Raw genomic sequence first — 16,364 nt, forward strand, 5'->3', positions numbered from 1 at the left:
GATAATGATAATAATAATAATAATAATAATAATAATAATAATAATAATAATAATAATAATAATAATAATTGTGGTCATTATCTATTTGGCTTGATTAATATATATATATATATATATATATATATATTTAGGCTTTTATTTATTCTCTTACTTTTGTCATTATTTATCTTATATACAATAGTTAGTGATTGATTTTTTGTATAATATAAAGTCATTAATTATTAAAATAAAATGTAAAAAACTCAGTTCTTATATATAATAGTTAGTGATTGATTTTTTGTATAATATAAAATCATTAATTATTAAAATAAAATGTAAAAAACTCAGTTTATAGTGATTTAAAAGTATGAAATATATTGGATCAAACTTAAAAATTTATAAAAGTTTATCAATATTTATTTTAAAACCTAATAAATATGATCATGGAAAAAAAATGTGCGTATCGGCAAGTTTTTTTCAAATTGTGCGAAAAATAAAAAAATTCACGGTTCCGGTTACCACAACCGTTACGCTATGGCCTTTACACCCCGCAACCGCAACCATGCCACTACCACCGTTACGGCGACTGCAACCGCTTTTCAGAACCTTGATATTAACATAAATATATAGGCTTTTTTTGGTGTAGCTTTCGAAAGTTGATCCCATCCCTTCACTTAACCCGTCTGTTTGGATAGCATGTTAGAAAATTGATTCCACCACAGTTTTCAAAACACACTTCTGTTTCACGTTAGACATTATTTGGCATTTTTTACAAAAGTGTTTTTTTTTTTTTTTAAATCTTTTTTGAGTTGTATCACCTTTTTATTTTTTTGCACATCTTGTTGTAAAAATTCAAAATATATACTTATTTAGATCACCTTAGATGACACCCTCTTAATTTTTAATGGATATGCATAAAATATGTTCATTCTTCTTATTTAAAAAATAAAAAACACTTATAGATATTTATTTACCAACTTAATAAATAAATAGATTAAATGATTCATAACTTGGGCACCAAGATAATTTTTAATGATAAAGTGAACGTCACGTTGACATAAATATATGAGTAATTTATGTGTAATTATGATAAAAATGAATAAAATTTAATTAATTAGAAATAATTTTTACTATACATTTTAGATAAATTTTATGTTATTATTTAATTTTAAAACTATTTTTTGATTATTTATTTATACTCGTGCATAGCACAACCAATGCTACTTTACCGACTCTTAACACAAAATAAAAATAAAACTAACTAATTTTTAAAAAGAAAAAGTGATGTTTTTTTTTTTTTATTTAGTAGTTTCAATATACAAAAATTGCTAAAATTTATAGATTATTGATACAAAACAAAATTAGAATGAAACTAATTAAATTTTTTTTTAAAAAAGTGATGTTATTATTATTATTATTAGTAGCTTCAGAATAAAAAAATATATATGTTTAAATTTATAGGTTATTAACACAAAACAAAATTAAGAAATAAAAAGGTGATCCCTTAAATTTATTTATTTTTAATTAGTAGCTTTAAAATACAAAAAAAAAAATTGTTAAAAATTATTAGCCATAGATACAAAATAGAGTTAAAATTTTTATAAGAAGATATCATAAATGATATTTTTTGACAAAACGAAATTTAAATGTTAAAAAACTATAGTTGCCATTTAACTTTTATGTAATTTTTAATTTACTACACCTCAGTTCTTATTTTTTTATTTTTATTTTTACAAATTTTTAAAAATTATAAGTGGCATTTCACTCTTATTCAATTTTTAAATTGGTACCCTCTTCAGTTCTTCTGTTATTAGAGTTATATTAGATTTTTTTTAAGGTTTATCTTTTTTTTTAATTTTTAAATTTCAACTTGATTTTTTTTTTTCATCTTCATTTGATGTTTACTAATTTTTCTCTACCTCATTTTTTTAGAATTTATTTAATTTTATCTTTCTATATTCTTATAATTCATCGTCAAATTTAAACTTGATTTTTTTAATTTTTTTTATCTTTATCTTATGTTTACATAATCCACTCTCACTCTTGATTTTCAGTTGAGTTTATTATTTTTTTAAAATTTATCTAATTTTCTCTTTTTATATTCATCTTCAAATTTAAACTTAAGTTTTTTAATTTTATTTATTTATATTTATCTTATATTTATAAAATTTCACTCTTACTCTTCCTTTTCAATTGAGTTTCTTCGATTGAATGTATTTGAAAAAAATTAATTAAATAAATATAGTGAAATCATTTAAATATATTACACTACAAGAAAAAACACTTTTGGCGACTAAATTTTTAGTCGCCAAAAGTCCTCTTTTAGTCGCCAAATGTAGAATTTTCACTTTTCCCGACTAAATATTTTAGTCGCCGCTGTGGTCGCCAATACCTTTGGCGACTAAAGATTAGTTAGTCGGCAATATACAGGTTTTCAGCGACTAACGTTTTAGTCGCCAAAAGTCTATTCCATTTGTGAAATTATACATTTAGCGACTAAAGCTTTAGTCGCCAATAGTGTTTTTTTTTAATTATTTATACAATTGGCGACTACTTTTTTCGTCGGCAATTGTCACTCTTTTTGGCGACCACAGTATTTTGTCGCCAAAAGCATTTTTCAAAAAAAAAAAAAAAAATTTCCCACTATGCCTCAGCATCTCCCATGCTTTGAACCGGTGACCTCCAAGGTCCAAACCTTAAAGACACACGCCACTCCACTATGCCACTCAACCATCACATGAATATAATTGCAACTTATATTATTTATATATTACTTTCAACATAATATATATAAATATAATTATATATATTCAAATATAATTTTATGTAAAAAAAAAATTATTTATTAAAAAAAAAAATTTATCTCAGTTTTGGCGACTAAATCCATTATTTAGTCGCCAATTCTACAATTTTAGGCTACTAATTAATTTTGCAGTCGCTAAAAAAAATGTTGCGCCTAAAAACACACCTTTTGGCGACTAAACCTGTTTTTAGTCGCCAAAAACGTCCCCTTTTGGCTACTAAATTGAATTTTAGTCGCCGATACTCAATTTTTAGCTACTAATTTTTTTTTTGTAGCCAAAAAGCTTCACTTTCAGCGACTAATCTGGTTTTAGTCGCCAAAACACCTACAATCGGCGACCAATCTGCTTTTTAGTCGCCAAAACCAGCACCTTTGGCTACTAAATTGTTTTAGTCGGCAAAAACCATCACTTTTGGCGACGAAAATTGTGTTAGTCGCTGAAACCCATATAATAGGCGACCAAACTGATTTTTAGTCGCCAATACATATACATTTGGCTACTAAATGGTTTTAGTCGCCAAAAGTCTTCATTTTTGGCGACTAAAATGGATTTAGTCGCCATTTGTGCAACTTTCAGCGACGAAATTCATTTTTTTAGTCGCCATTGGTGCTTTTTGTTGTAGTGTTATTTAAATCCAAACCAAACCAAACTAAATCAAATCAAGCCTTAAGTCTCATCAAATGAAATCAACTGCATAAATCATTCTTCTTCACTTGACTCTATCTAAGACCATTTCATGAGTCAAAGTAAGAAGATTCATACCTTTATTTATTGCACTAATTCACGTCAATCAAGGTTTACCTTTTCCTCTAACACTACTATCTACTATCACTGTATTGCATCTCTTCACTACTATCTCTGTTGGTATCCATTGTATATGACTAAACTATCTCAATCTATTATCTCTCAACTTATCTTCTATCAATACTATTCATACTCATTCTCAAATATACTAATTCCTAACTCCGACTTTTCTAGTTTTGTCACATATCCACATTAGTATTCTCATCTCAGTAACACTCATCTTATCTATATGTTGTTTCTTAGTTGCCCAACATTTCGTCCCATAGAATATCGCTCGTCTAATAGTCGTTCTATAGAATTTCCCTTTTAGTCTAATAGGTATTTGTTTATCGCACAATACTCCAGACACATTCCTTGTCTATTACTTAAACATCCATCTAAATTAATATCATAAAGTTATTTTTTAACATGTTTAGTATTATTTATTATATTTTATTACTTACCCTTGCATAGCACAAGTTTTACACTAATTCTATTAAATATCAAACATTTAAATTATAAGGATCTGAAATCATATTCTTATTATCCACTAAAATTACTGTCATCTAAACCTAACTTATAGCTTGATTTCAGTATTAAAGTCCCGTGAATCTATGGTTGTGACTAAAGTAAATTATTTGTTATTTTTGGTCAATGAGTAAAAAAAATATTTAAAAATATAGAAGAGAATTATGTCTAAAATTCTAGCAACAAACATAATAAAACTTCATTATGAAAAAAGGAACTTAGACTATGATTTCATATTTTATTCTAGTGAATCAAACATAACAAAAGTGACTCATCAATTATTCAATCTGTATTTTTTTTAATGTAATTTTAGTTTTTTGTATAACTCTACCATTTATATTACTAAAACAAATAATAATAATAATAATAATAATAATAATAATAATAATAATAATAATAATAATAATAATAATAGAGGCAAATTATATTAACCGCTTTTAAGATATGGAGAAAATATAACATGTCTTAAAATTTTAGCATAATTACATTAGTTTTAACGCACAATACTTACTATATTTTTATTAATAATTCGTTAGTTATCAAGATAAAAAAATTATATAATTATCTCTTTTACACTATATTGTATATTTTTATTTATTTATTATTTATATTTTCACGTCAATCTACTGAAGGTTTGATCATTTTAAGCTTATTAAAAGAAATTATTATAATTATATCAAAATTATGAGATTATTTATATATTTTTTCATATTGTCAATGTAATTTACGTTTTACGGAAAATTATATGGTACACATCCGTTTTGGTTACGATTTTTGTAGTTTTTGACTATCATTTATTGTGGTGTTAGTTATTATAATATTATTTGGATTATACTTTACGTGATGTTTGTTTATAATTCATTTATTTCTTTAGTTATGATTCTCATAGGATTGAATTATGATATTTATGAAAATTAAACCTACAAATATTATAAGTAGCATATGATACACACCCTTTTGAGTAATGTGTATCATAACATTACTCTTTACTCAAAAATAAAAAATATAAGAGTATATAAATATAAATAGGGCAATATATATATATATATATGTGATAGTCACAAAATAATTGGACTATAAATAAGAATTTTTTGGGTACAATTTTGACATACAAAATTACACCAAATACATGAATAAATTGGTACCATGCACGCAAAAGAGTTGTACTATAATTTTTTTTTGGAGATGGTTGAGCTTATTGTTGGGCCTGTGTAGCTTGTCACAGGTCCTGTTTCAATAATTCGAATCGTTCAATCTATAAAACTCGTTGAGTACTTTATGTTTTTGCAAAAAAATTACATTGATCGGATATTAGTAGTCCCTTGATCGGAACAATTTTTTATCAATGGTAAATATGATTTTAAAAATAAATTATTAACAAAATGTGTTCTGATCAATGATTATTGATATCTAATCAACATGATTTTTTATAGTTATAAAGTACTCAACGATCTCTACATGTTAAATGGTTCAAATTATCAAAATAAAACCTATAATAAATCCTACAAATCCAACAATATGCTCTGTAGGGCCACCAATCCATGACTTAGGACCCCTCAAAATACATCAGAAAAAGGGGTCCATCCTATTATAGTTTAGTATAATATATTAGGTATGTTTTAAGTCTAAAAAAATTAAAGAAGGTTCAAATTAACTTAAAATAAATTCACCCATTGAAAAATTAAAAGACTTATTCAAAATTAAATGAGCCATTCTTTCTCCCTATTTAATTCTTAACCCTAACTCTTTTGGCACAATTTTTTTATCATTTACCTTCAAAAAAAATTTTTTTAATTGAATAAAAAAAAAATATGAAAGACCCGCAATAATTTAGTAATATTTATTAGTTCATTATTACCATTAGATTCCAAAAATCTTAAGACCGAACCTGACTCTAATATACTATAGACTGAATAGAAACCTCACTAATTTTTTTTACCACTACTAATGAAATGCAATTTTTCCATATAAAAAGAAGTACAAAGCCATGAAAGCATCTTGGGCGGAGATTTTGAGAACAGAATCGAAAGACACGTGTCGACAGAGGGGGAGTGTGGAGTACTAGGTTGCAGCTTTTACAGGGAACCTTGACGGAGGTAAAACTGAGACAACGTTGCCGTCCTAGAGTTCTTCAAAACTACGACACTTCAAAAATATTTAAAAAAATTATTTGACGGTTTCCGTTAATTTCCGTTTTTCAAGTCTTCACAGAAATCAATGGATAAAAATAAATAAAAAAAATCCATTCTTTCTAACCAGACGTTTGAAAAAAAAAATTCATGGATCAAATAAAAAAAATTTAAATTTAAAAAGAAATAAAAAAAGTTACCTTTTATTTTAATTCTTTTAAATTTGTATATAAATTCATGATGTAAACACAAAAGTTATGCTAATTCCTTTGATGTTTGAAAAAAAGAATTTTATAAACTTAACGTAATTAATACTACATTTAAAAAAAAAATTAATTCATATAAATAATACTTAGACCGTTTTCAATAATAATTTATTAGTTGTACAAATAAAAAAGAGTGAATTATCAATAGGTCATATTAATTGGATTTAATTTTCATCAAGTTCTATTAAAAATAAATCCTAACAAAATCGTTGCTAAAAATAATATTTTGTAATTATTTTTTTTATACGTCGCTAAAAATTGACTGTTACTGATTTTTTTGTCACAGTTTTTATAAATTGTCACTAAAATTTATAATTAGTGACTTTTTCTGTGATAAATTTTTTAAATTATCGCTGAAAGTTGAAAATTAGTAATATTTTTTGTGACAATTTTTTTAAACTATCGCTAAAACTTATAATTAGTGACATTTTTTTATGATAAAATTTTCAAATTGTTGTTGAAAATTAACAAATACTGACATTTTTTAATATTGTTTGATGAAAAATGTCATTTAATTCTCACAGGAACTATTGGACAATAAATCCACCTAACCAAGTTCCCTAATGAAAAACATGATATTATCATATATTTTTACATTAAAATAAATATATATATATATATATATTTATTTTGTTTATTCTTCTGTCTTCGCACTATCTACATTAATTCACATTATTTTAATTTTATTAAAAAGAAAGTCAATGTAATTACATCAAAAATTTATTGTATTCTTTAAACCATAAAAGTGGCTGTGTGATTTACCCTTATTAATATAATTGTTACATCAATTTAAATATTAAAATCTCTCTTAATTATTTTTAAGTTAAAATAAAAATATGTTAATATAATTTATCATAATCGTTAATCATGAAATGAATATTTTCATCCGGAATGAACCATCTGGAGTAACACCTACATTTTTACTTTTTGAGAAAATTATCCATAGAATTTGAATTTCACTTTTTTCACGTAAATGACTTAATGATTTTTTTTCAACAATGTGCCCCTTCTCTTTGTTTTTATTTTTATTTTTTTAACCTTTTTTTTTTTGTGACAATTGAAGAAAGAAAAATTTCAGTAACATTTTACCCAATATATAAAAACATATACATGCGTCTACAAGCATGTATATAAACATTATAGAATGAATGAGGCAGCCAGTTATTGAGCACAAATGAGCTGCCACTTTTTTGCAAGTGGATGCCCAAAGTGGTTCTTTCCAATATTTGCTTTGGTGTTATGGTTTTTGCATTCTTATGATCTAATTATTCATGTTTATAAATAGGAATCCATGCAAAGCCATGAGAAATTATAAATTTGCTCTTGTAATATCACCAAACGCGCTTATTTTTATTAAAAAAGGTCTAAAATCTTAGAATAATACGTAATTTTATTTCAGATAATCTTTTTTGTAAGGGTCATCATTTGGTCTAAAAGCCTACGACCTGACTTGATGAACTTTTACTCGATTCAAACTCATATTCGGAGTGGACTGACTTGGCCCAAATGAGACTTGAGATTGTTCTAGACTTAGAGTTTAAAACTCAACTCGACCCATTAACCCATTAAGAATTGTTTGTTAACCCATGAGCTTAGAAGAAAATATGAAAAAAAAACCCTAAAAAATATAAGATTAGATTTCCACATGTTAGGCTAAGCTCAAGGACTAGACCGCAAATTTATTGGAACTAAGCCCATGGAGCAAGGTTGGGCCTCAGGATTTTATCTTGTAGCTTTACTGAGAGCCATTTTGGGAAGTGGGTTCCTTCTCTCATAAAAAAAGTAACAAAAAGTCAAAAAACAGCCTTTAATCATATTCCCAAAACACTCCTTAGCATGTTAGGAAAAAAAAAGCTAGATGGGCTTGGGCCTTGTTTAGAAAGTTGTCTATTTTAGTTAGTTTTTTATTTTTTAGCTACTTTAGCTTAGCTAAAAAAAAGTGTATTAGAGAAGATAGGTGAATTTTTTGTAGTTGTGAGACAAAAAAATAAAATGATTATAGGTTGAATGTGATATTTTATCTTATTGACTATTTTAATATATTTTGCTTTTATTAACTATTTTAACCCAAATAACTCTTTCCAAACACGGCCTCACTATTTTCGTTGGCATGATCCGGCCGATCTGATGTCAAACCTTACACACGGATGAAAAAATGTGACATAACCTCATACAAGCCAAGCAACCATGCATGCATAAAATAAAGAAAAACCTTAATGGTGCCTTCAAATGAACCAAACTTAATCATATTTATATATAATTGTTGTTACTAAGTAGCTAAAATGTAAAGCAACATGGAATTCTTAGTGGCATGGTACTAGAAAATCATTAATGATTTATATCATGTGCTTAACACTTAATATTCACATTAATAATAACAATTGGACTTTTTGATATCATTAATAATTATTCTCATTAATAATTCATATTAGTATCCTTAGTTGTCACTCTCTAAGATTAGTATGTATCACATGTTTTTAATAATTTGAATACTAACAATTCAATGATCCCAATTAATGTGTAGGGTTACATGATAATTAGTTTTATTACTCGTAGGAATATTATTTGCCTACTACATGAAAATGCTAAAATATTAAATTCCCTCATTTCAACTTTGAATTGTGGTTCAAGTGACCAAAATGCTGAAAGTTTTGAATAATTTTTTTTAAAAAAATAAAACTATTGACATTAATCTATTAAATAAATTTTAAAACACATTTCACTCATTTTTTAAAGTATTTTTTATTTTTTTATTTTTAAATTCATACTCAAATTTAGGATTCAAAAACAGTATATGGTATAAATTATTTTGATAGAAAAGTTGTTTATCTAACAGATTTGTTTCTAAAATATTCAACTTATGCTTTATTATTTGTGAAAAAAGAAAGTTTGGAAATTTGATGAAATGATAAAGAAGAAATACATAAACCCATTATTTACTTGATGATCAATTCATTCAATTGAAAGCTTAATAAATAAAGAATGAGATAATTTTGGCAAAAGAATATCCAATTTATTTCTTGACTTTTTGAGCATTACGTATCTAATTAATTTAAAACATTATTTTTACCACCATGCAATTAAGGTTGAGTTTACTCTTTTACATACAAGATAATTATTCTTCATTGTGAATCTTTAAAGCATAAATTACATTAATCTCTTTTAAGATTATAAGAAAAGAAAGTAAGTCAATTTAAAAAAAATAACGACTTATTATTTCGGTAATTCAATCCCAAATTGATTTATTTATAGGAATCCCAAATTGATTGTTAAAACAAAACAATATGGTATAAATTATTTTGATAGAAAAGTTGTTTATCTAACAGATTTGTTTCTAAAATATTCAACTTATGATTTATTATTTGTGAACTGATAAAAGTGTAAGTTCCAGAGCTCACTTGAACACACAGATTGCAGAGCAGCCCTCTAGCCCAAGCTCACAACAGCAGCAACAGATTAAACTTCCTCATAATAATGATAACAGAACTAGTGGAATTGGTTAGCTTAGACATTTAGATATAGTTAGTTACAGAGAGGTAGATATAGTTACAAACTCTTAACCACTTGTATAAATACTTGTAACCAAGTTGTTATTGGATGATATATAGAGATTATTCTGATCTTTTTCATGGTATCAGAGCCATGAGCTCTCACGAGCATCAAAGTGCTTCAATGGCAAATTCTTCCTCCATTCCACAGAACCTTACTCTTCTACTTTCAAATTTCAATTCCTTCATAACTGTAAAGTTAGATTCTGTAAATTTTCTGATTTGGAAAAATCAAGTTCAAAATATCTTAAGAGCAACTGATCTTCTTGAGTTTGTTCTTGGATTGAAAGCTTGTCCAAACTCTGAAGTTCTTGATTCATCTGGAAAAACTGAAGCTAATCCAGAATTTCTTTAATGGAAGACAATGGATGCTCATCTACTCAGTTTTCTCACTGCTACACTGTCATCACCTGTATATGCTTCAGTGATTCAATATCAACACTGCCTTGAAGTTTGGCATGCTCTGGAAAAGCGATACACATCTCTCTCTCGTTCGCATATTCATCAATTAAAGAATAAATTGCAGTCTGTTACGAAAAAAGGATTCACCATGACTGAATACCTGACTCAAATCAAAGAGATCTCAGACCAGCTTTGGCTTGCTTCATCAACAATTGACGATGAAGATCTTGTCCTCTTAACTTTGAATGGCTTACCAGAGGAGTATGATGCACTTAAAACAACCATACGTGCTCGAGTGGAATCCATTACAATGGATGATCTGTGTTCACTCTTGAGTTCTGAAGAAATTCATGTTGAAAACAAAGCCAGACTTGTTGTTTCTGCTTCTCCAGTAGCTTATGCTGCAACCAAAGGTTCTGAGATTTCATAGTCCTCTCCTCAATATTCGAAATCACATTTTACCAATCCTTCTAGTTACAGAGGTCGGGGTCAATTTCGTGGTTATAGAGGAGGACGAAACAGAGGCGGACGGTTTTATAAGCCTCACAGGGGAAGGTCTACTTCCACCAACAACAATGGTTGTCAGATCTGTGGAGGTTATAATCATAGTGCCTTTGACTGTTGGTGGAGAATGGATCCTAACTTTCAACCTCTCAATTCCAATTCTTCCTCTCAATCTTCACCTCAAGGTGTGTCTCAACCACATGCATATTCTGTTACCAGTGCACCAACCACTTCCTCCTCTGCTTTGTCTACTCCTTGGTACATTGATTCTGCAGCTACAAACCACATCACTAATGATCTCGCAAATCTTCATCTGTATCAACCATATCAAGGTCAAGATCAAGTCACTGTAGGTAATGGTCAAACTGTTCCAATCCAGCACATTGGTAAGGGTTTATTACCTACTCCTCACTGCTCTTTTCGTCTCAATCATCTTCTTCATTCACCACATATTTCTTCAAATTTACTATCTGTTCATCAATTGGCCAAAGACAATAATTGTTCAGTTACTTTTGATACTGATTCATATTTTATTCAGGACAAACATACGAGACAAATTCTTCATAAAGGACCTGTAGTGAATGGCTTGTATCATTTTGGTGCATCACCATCTTCCTCTTTCTCTCAGGCTCATATTACTCAGTCACAAGTCTCTCTACCAGTTTGGCATCAGAGACTTGGTCATCCATCTCCTTTGAAATTTCATCATATTGCTAAGCATCTACCTCATGTTTTTCGAAATAAAGAGTCCAAGAACTTTGTTTGTACTCCATGTAATGTTGCTAAAGTTCACAGGTTACCTTTTAAATTGTCTAGTACTGCTGCTAGCCAACCATTTTCCCTTGTTCACTGTGATGTATGGGGGCCTTTTAATTCATCATCTACTAGTTACAAATACTACTTGTTGTTTGTGGATGACTTTACCAAATTTACATGGATCTATCCTCTTCATGCTAAAAGTGAAGTATTCTCCACTTTCTTACACTTCAAAACTTATGCTGAAAATCAGTTTTCTACTTCATTAAAAATTTTACGAACAGATAATGGCACTGAGTTTGTTAATAAACAAATGCGTGATTATCTTGTTACTAATGGCATTCTTCATCATCTTACCCGTTCTTATACTCCTGAACAAAACGGAGTGGCTGAGCGCAAGCATCAACACATTATTGAAACTGCAATTGCTTTGTTATATCAGTCCTCTGTTCCTCTTCAATTTTGGTTTGAAGCTATGGCTACTGCAGTTTTTCTCATTAATAGGTTGCCTAGTTTGTCCCTTGGTCATAAATCTCCCTTTGAATTGCTCTTTCACACTTTACCTGATTATACATTCCTTAAAGTTTTTGGTTGTCAGTGTTTTCCATGGCTTCGGCCTTATGTAGCTCACAAATTGGCTCATCGATCCACCCCATGCGTGTTTCTAGGCTACCACTCTACTATCAAAGGTTACCGGTGTTTGGACCCTATCTCAGGCAAGATCTATATCTCTAGACATGTCACTTTTAATGAATCTTATTTTCCATTCACTGCTCTTTCCTCCACTTCTTCTAGCTTGCCTTCCCTTCAATCTTTCTTCACTCCTGGTTCTATTTCTCCTGCTCCTATTGCTTCTTCTCCTACTTCTTCTCCTATTTCCTCCGTTTCAGTTCCTTCATTCTCTGTTCCTCCTCCTACTTTCACTCCCACTGTTTCACACCCATCATCTTCTTCTGCTTCTGTGCCTACTCATGCTTCTCTTCTTAGTTCCTCTTCTCTCCATTCTTCTCCTATTCCCATTGATTCCATTGCTATTCATCTTCCTCTTTCTTCACCTGCTGCTCCTCTCAATACTCACCCCATGGTCACTCGGTCCAAAGCTTGTCACCTTACTACCTCATCTTCTCTTGATCTCTCTACTACTGAGCCTCTCTCTACTCATCAGGCTTTATCGTCTCCCCTTTGGACTGCAGCAATGAATGCCGAATTTCAGGCCCTTCGGCAGCAACGCACATGGACTTTAGTTCCCTTACCTTCTAATAAAACAGCAATTGGTTGCAAATGGGTTTTCCGGATTAAGAAAAATTCTGATGGCACTATCGCTCGATACAAGGCTCGTTTGGTCGCCAAGGGCTACCTCCAGCAAGAAGGTGTTGATTATCAGGACACCTTCAGTCCTGTCGCTAAGTAACCAACCATTCGGATCTTATTATGCCTTGTGTTGCAGCGGAATTGGGTTCTCAAGCAGTTAGACATTTCCAATGCTTTTCTCCATGGCAAGTTGGATGAAGAAGTTTACATGACCCAGCCTCCAGGTTTCATTAATGCCTTTTCTCCTACACATGTCTGCAAACTTCAAAAAGCCTTGTATGGGCTCAAACAAGCTCCTCGAGCTTGGTATTCGACTTTCTCATCCTTTCTCATTACTCAAGGGTTTCATCACAATCACTCAGACTCCTCTCTGTTCATCCGCCAGACTTCTGCTCATCTCACCATCTTGCTTATCTATGTGGATGACATTTTAGTTACTGGTAGTGATTCTTCTGTTATTCAGTCTTTGCTCCATCACATGCATGTTGCTTTTTCCATGAAAGAGCTCGGTGATATCTCCTATTTTCTTGGAATTTTAGTTCTTTCCACCTCTCAGGGTTACTTTCTTTCCCAGCCGAAATATGCCACTGACTTATTTCATAAAACTGGCATGCTGGAGTGTAAACCTTGTTCAACACCTATGGCCATTAAGCCTTCCTCCTCCACTTCCGATGATCTCCCTTACTCTCAGCCTCAGCTTTACAGGAGTCTAGTTGGTGCTCTTCAGTACTTGACCATTACTCGCCCAGACATTTCATTGGCCGTCAATCATGCTTGCCAGCATATGCATGCACCCACCATTGCGCATTTTGCCCTGGCTAAACGCATTCTTCGCTATGCGAAAGGCACCCTCACTCATGGTCTTCACTTTACTCCTGGGCCCTTTACTCTTCATGCCTTTACAGATGCTAATTGGGCTGGAGATTCTCTAGATCGCAGGTCTACTTCTGGGTTTTGTGTGTTTTTAGGACCCAACCTCATCTCTTGGTCTGCTAAAAAGCAGCCAACAGTTTCTCGCTCATCTACTGAGGCTGAATATCGGTCCATGGCTTCCACCACTGCTGAACTTGTCTGGTTACAATAGCTGCTCAAGGATCTTTGTATTTCTTCTTCTACACCTCCTGTCCTTTGGTGTGATAACATTTTTGCCATGGCCTTGGCTTCTAACCTTGTTTTCCACTCCCGTTCGAAGCATATAGAAGTGGACTGTCATTTTATTTGTGAGCGTGTTGCCTCCAAGCACCTTTCTCTTGCTTACATCCCTACCTCTGACCAGGTCGCTGATATCTTCACTAAACCTTTAACTTCAGCCAGATTTCACTATCTCAAAGACAAACTTCTGGTGCTTCCACGCCCATCTGTTTGCAGGGGAATGATAAAAGTGTAAGTTCCAGAGCTCACTCCAGAGCTCACTTGAACACGCAGATTGCAGAGCAGCCCTCCAGCCCAAGCTCACAACAGCAGCAGCAGATTAAACTTCCTCATAATAATGATAACAGAACTAGTGGAATTGGTTAGCTTAGACATTTAGATATAGTTAGTTACAGAGAGGTAAATATAGTTAGTTAAGAGTTTCTATAACAAACTCTTAACCACTTGTATAAATACTTGTAACCAAGTTGTTATTGGATGATATATGGAGATCATTCTGATCTTTTTCATGAACAAAGAAAGTTTGGAAATTTGATGAAATGATAAAGAAGAAATACATAAACCCATTATTTACTTGATGATCAATTCATTCAATTAAAAGCTTAATAAATAAAGAATGAGATAATTTTGGCAAGTGAATATCCAATTTACTTCTTGACTTTTTGAGCATTACATATCTAATTAATTTAAAACATTATTTTCACCACCATGCAATTAAGGTTGAGTTTACTCTTTTCCATACAAGATAATTATTCTTCATTGTGAATCTTTAAAGGATAAATTACATTAATCTCTTTTAAAATTATAAGAAAAGAAAGTAAGTCAATTTTAAAAAAATAACGACTTATTATTTTGGTAATTCAATCCCAAATGGATTTTTTTATTCATGGGAATCCCAAATTGATTGTTAAAACAAAACAATATGGTATAAATTATTTTGATAGAAAAGTTGTTTATCTAACAGATTTGTTTCTAAAATATTCAACTTATGATTTATTATTTGTGAAAAAAGAAAATTTGGAAATTTGATGAAATGATAAAGAAGAAATACATAAACCCATTACTTACTTGATGATCAATTCATTGAATGAAAAGCTTAATAAATAAAGAATGAGATAATTTTGGCAAGTGAATATTCAATTTACTTCTTGACTTTTTGGGCGTTACATATCTAATTAATTAAAAACATTATTTTTACCACCATGCAATTAAGGTTGAGTTTACTCTTTTCCATACAAGATAATTATTCTTCATTGTGAATCTTTAAAGGATAAATTACATTAATCTCTTTTAAAATTATAAGAAAAGAAAGTAAGTCAATTTAAAAAAAATAATGACTTATTATTTTGGTAATTCAATCCCAAATTGATTTTTTTTATTTATGGGAATCCCAAATTGATTGTTAAAACAAAACAATATGGTATAAATTATTTTGATAGAAAAGTTGTTTATCTAACAGATTTGTTTCTAAAATACTCAACATATGATTTATTATTTGTGAAAAAAGAAAGTTTGGAAATTTGATGAAATGACAAAGAAGAAATACATAAACCCATTATTCACTTGATGGTCAATTCATTCAATTAAAAGCTTAGTAAATAAAGAATGAGATAATTTGGCAAGTGAATATCCAATTTACTTCTTGACTTTTTGAGCATTACATATCTAATTAATTTAAAACATTATTTTTACCACCATGCAATTAAGGTTGAGTTTACTCTTTTCCATACAAGATAATTATTCTTCGTTGTGAATCTTTAAAGGATAAATTGCATTAATCTCTTTTAAAATTATAAGAAAAGAAAGTAAGTCAATTTTAAAAAAATAATGACTTATTATTTTGGTAATTCAATCCCAAATGGATTTTTCTATTTATGGGAATCCCAAATTGATTGTTAAAACAAAACAATATGGTATAAATTATTTTGATAGAAAAGTTGTTTATCTAACAGATTTGTTTCTAAAATATTCAACTTATGATTTATTATTTGTGAAAAAAGAATGTTTGGAAATTTGATGAAATGATAAAGAAGAAATACATAAACCCATTATTTACTTGATGATCAATTCATTCAATGAAAAGCTTAATAAATAAAGAATGAGATAATTTTGGCAGGTGAATATTCAATTTAATTCTTGCCTTTTTGAGCATTACATATCTAATTAATTTAAAACATTATTTTTACCACCATGCAATTAAGG

This window comes from Camellia sinensis, chromosome 7 (assembly GCF_055761805.1).
Source record: "Camellia sinensis isolate YWXY chromosome 7, ASM5576180v1, whole genome shotgun sequence".
Classification (NCBI taxonomy): Eukaryota; Viridiplantae; Streptophyta; class Magnoliopsida; order Ericales; family Theaceae; genus Camellia; species Camellia sinensis.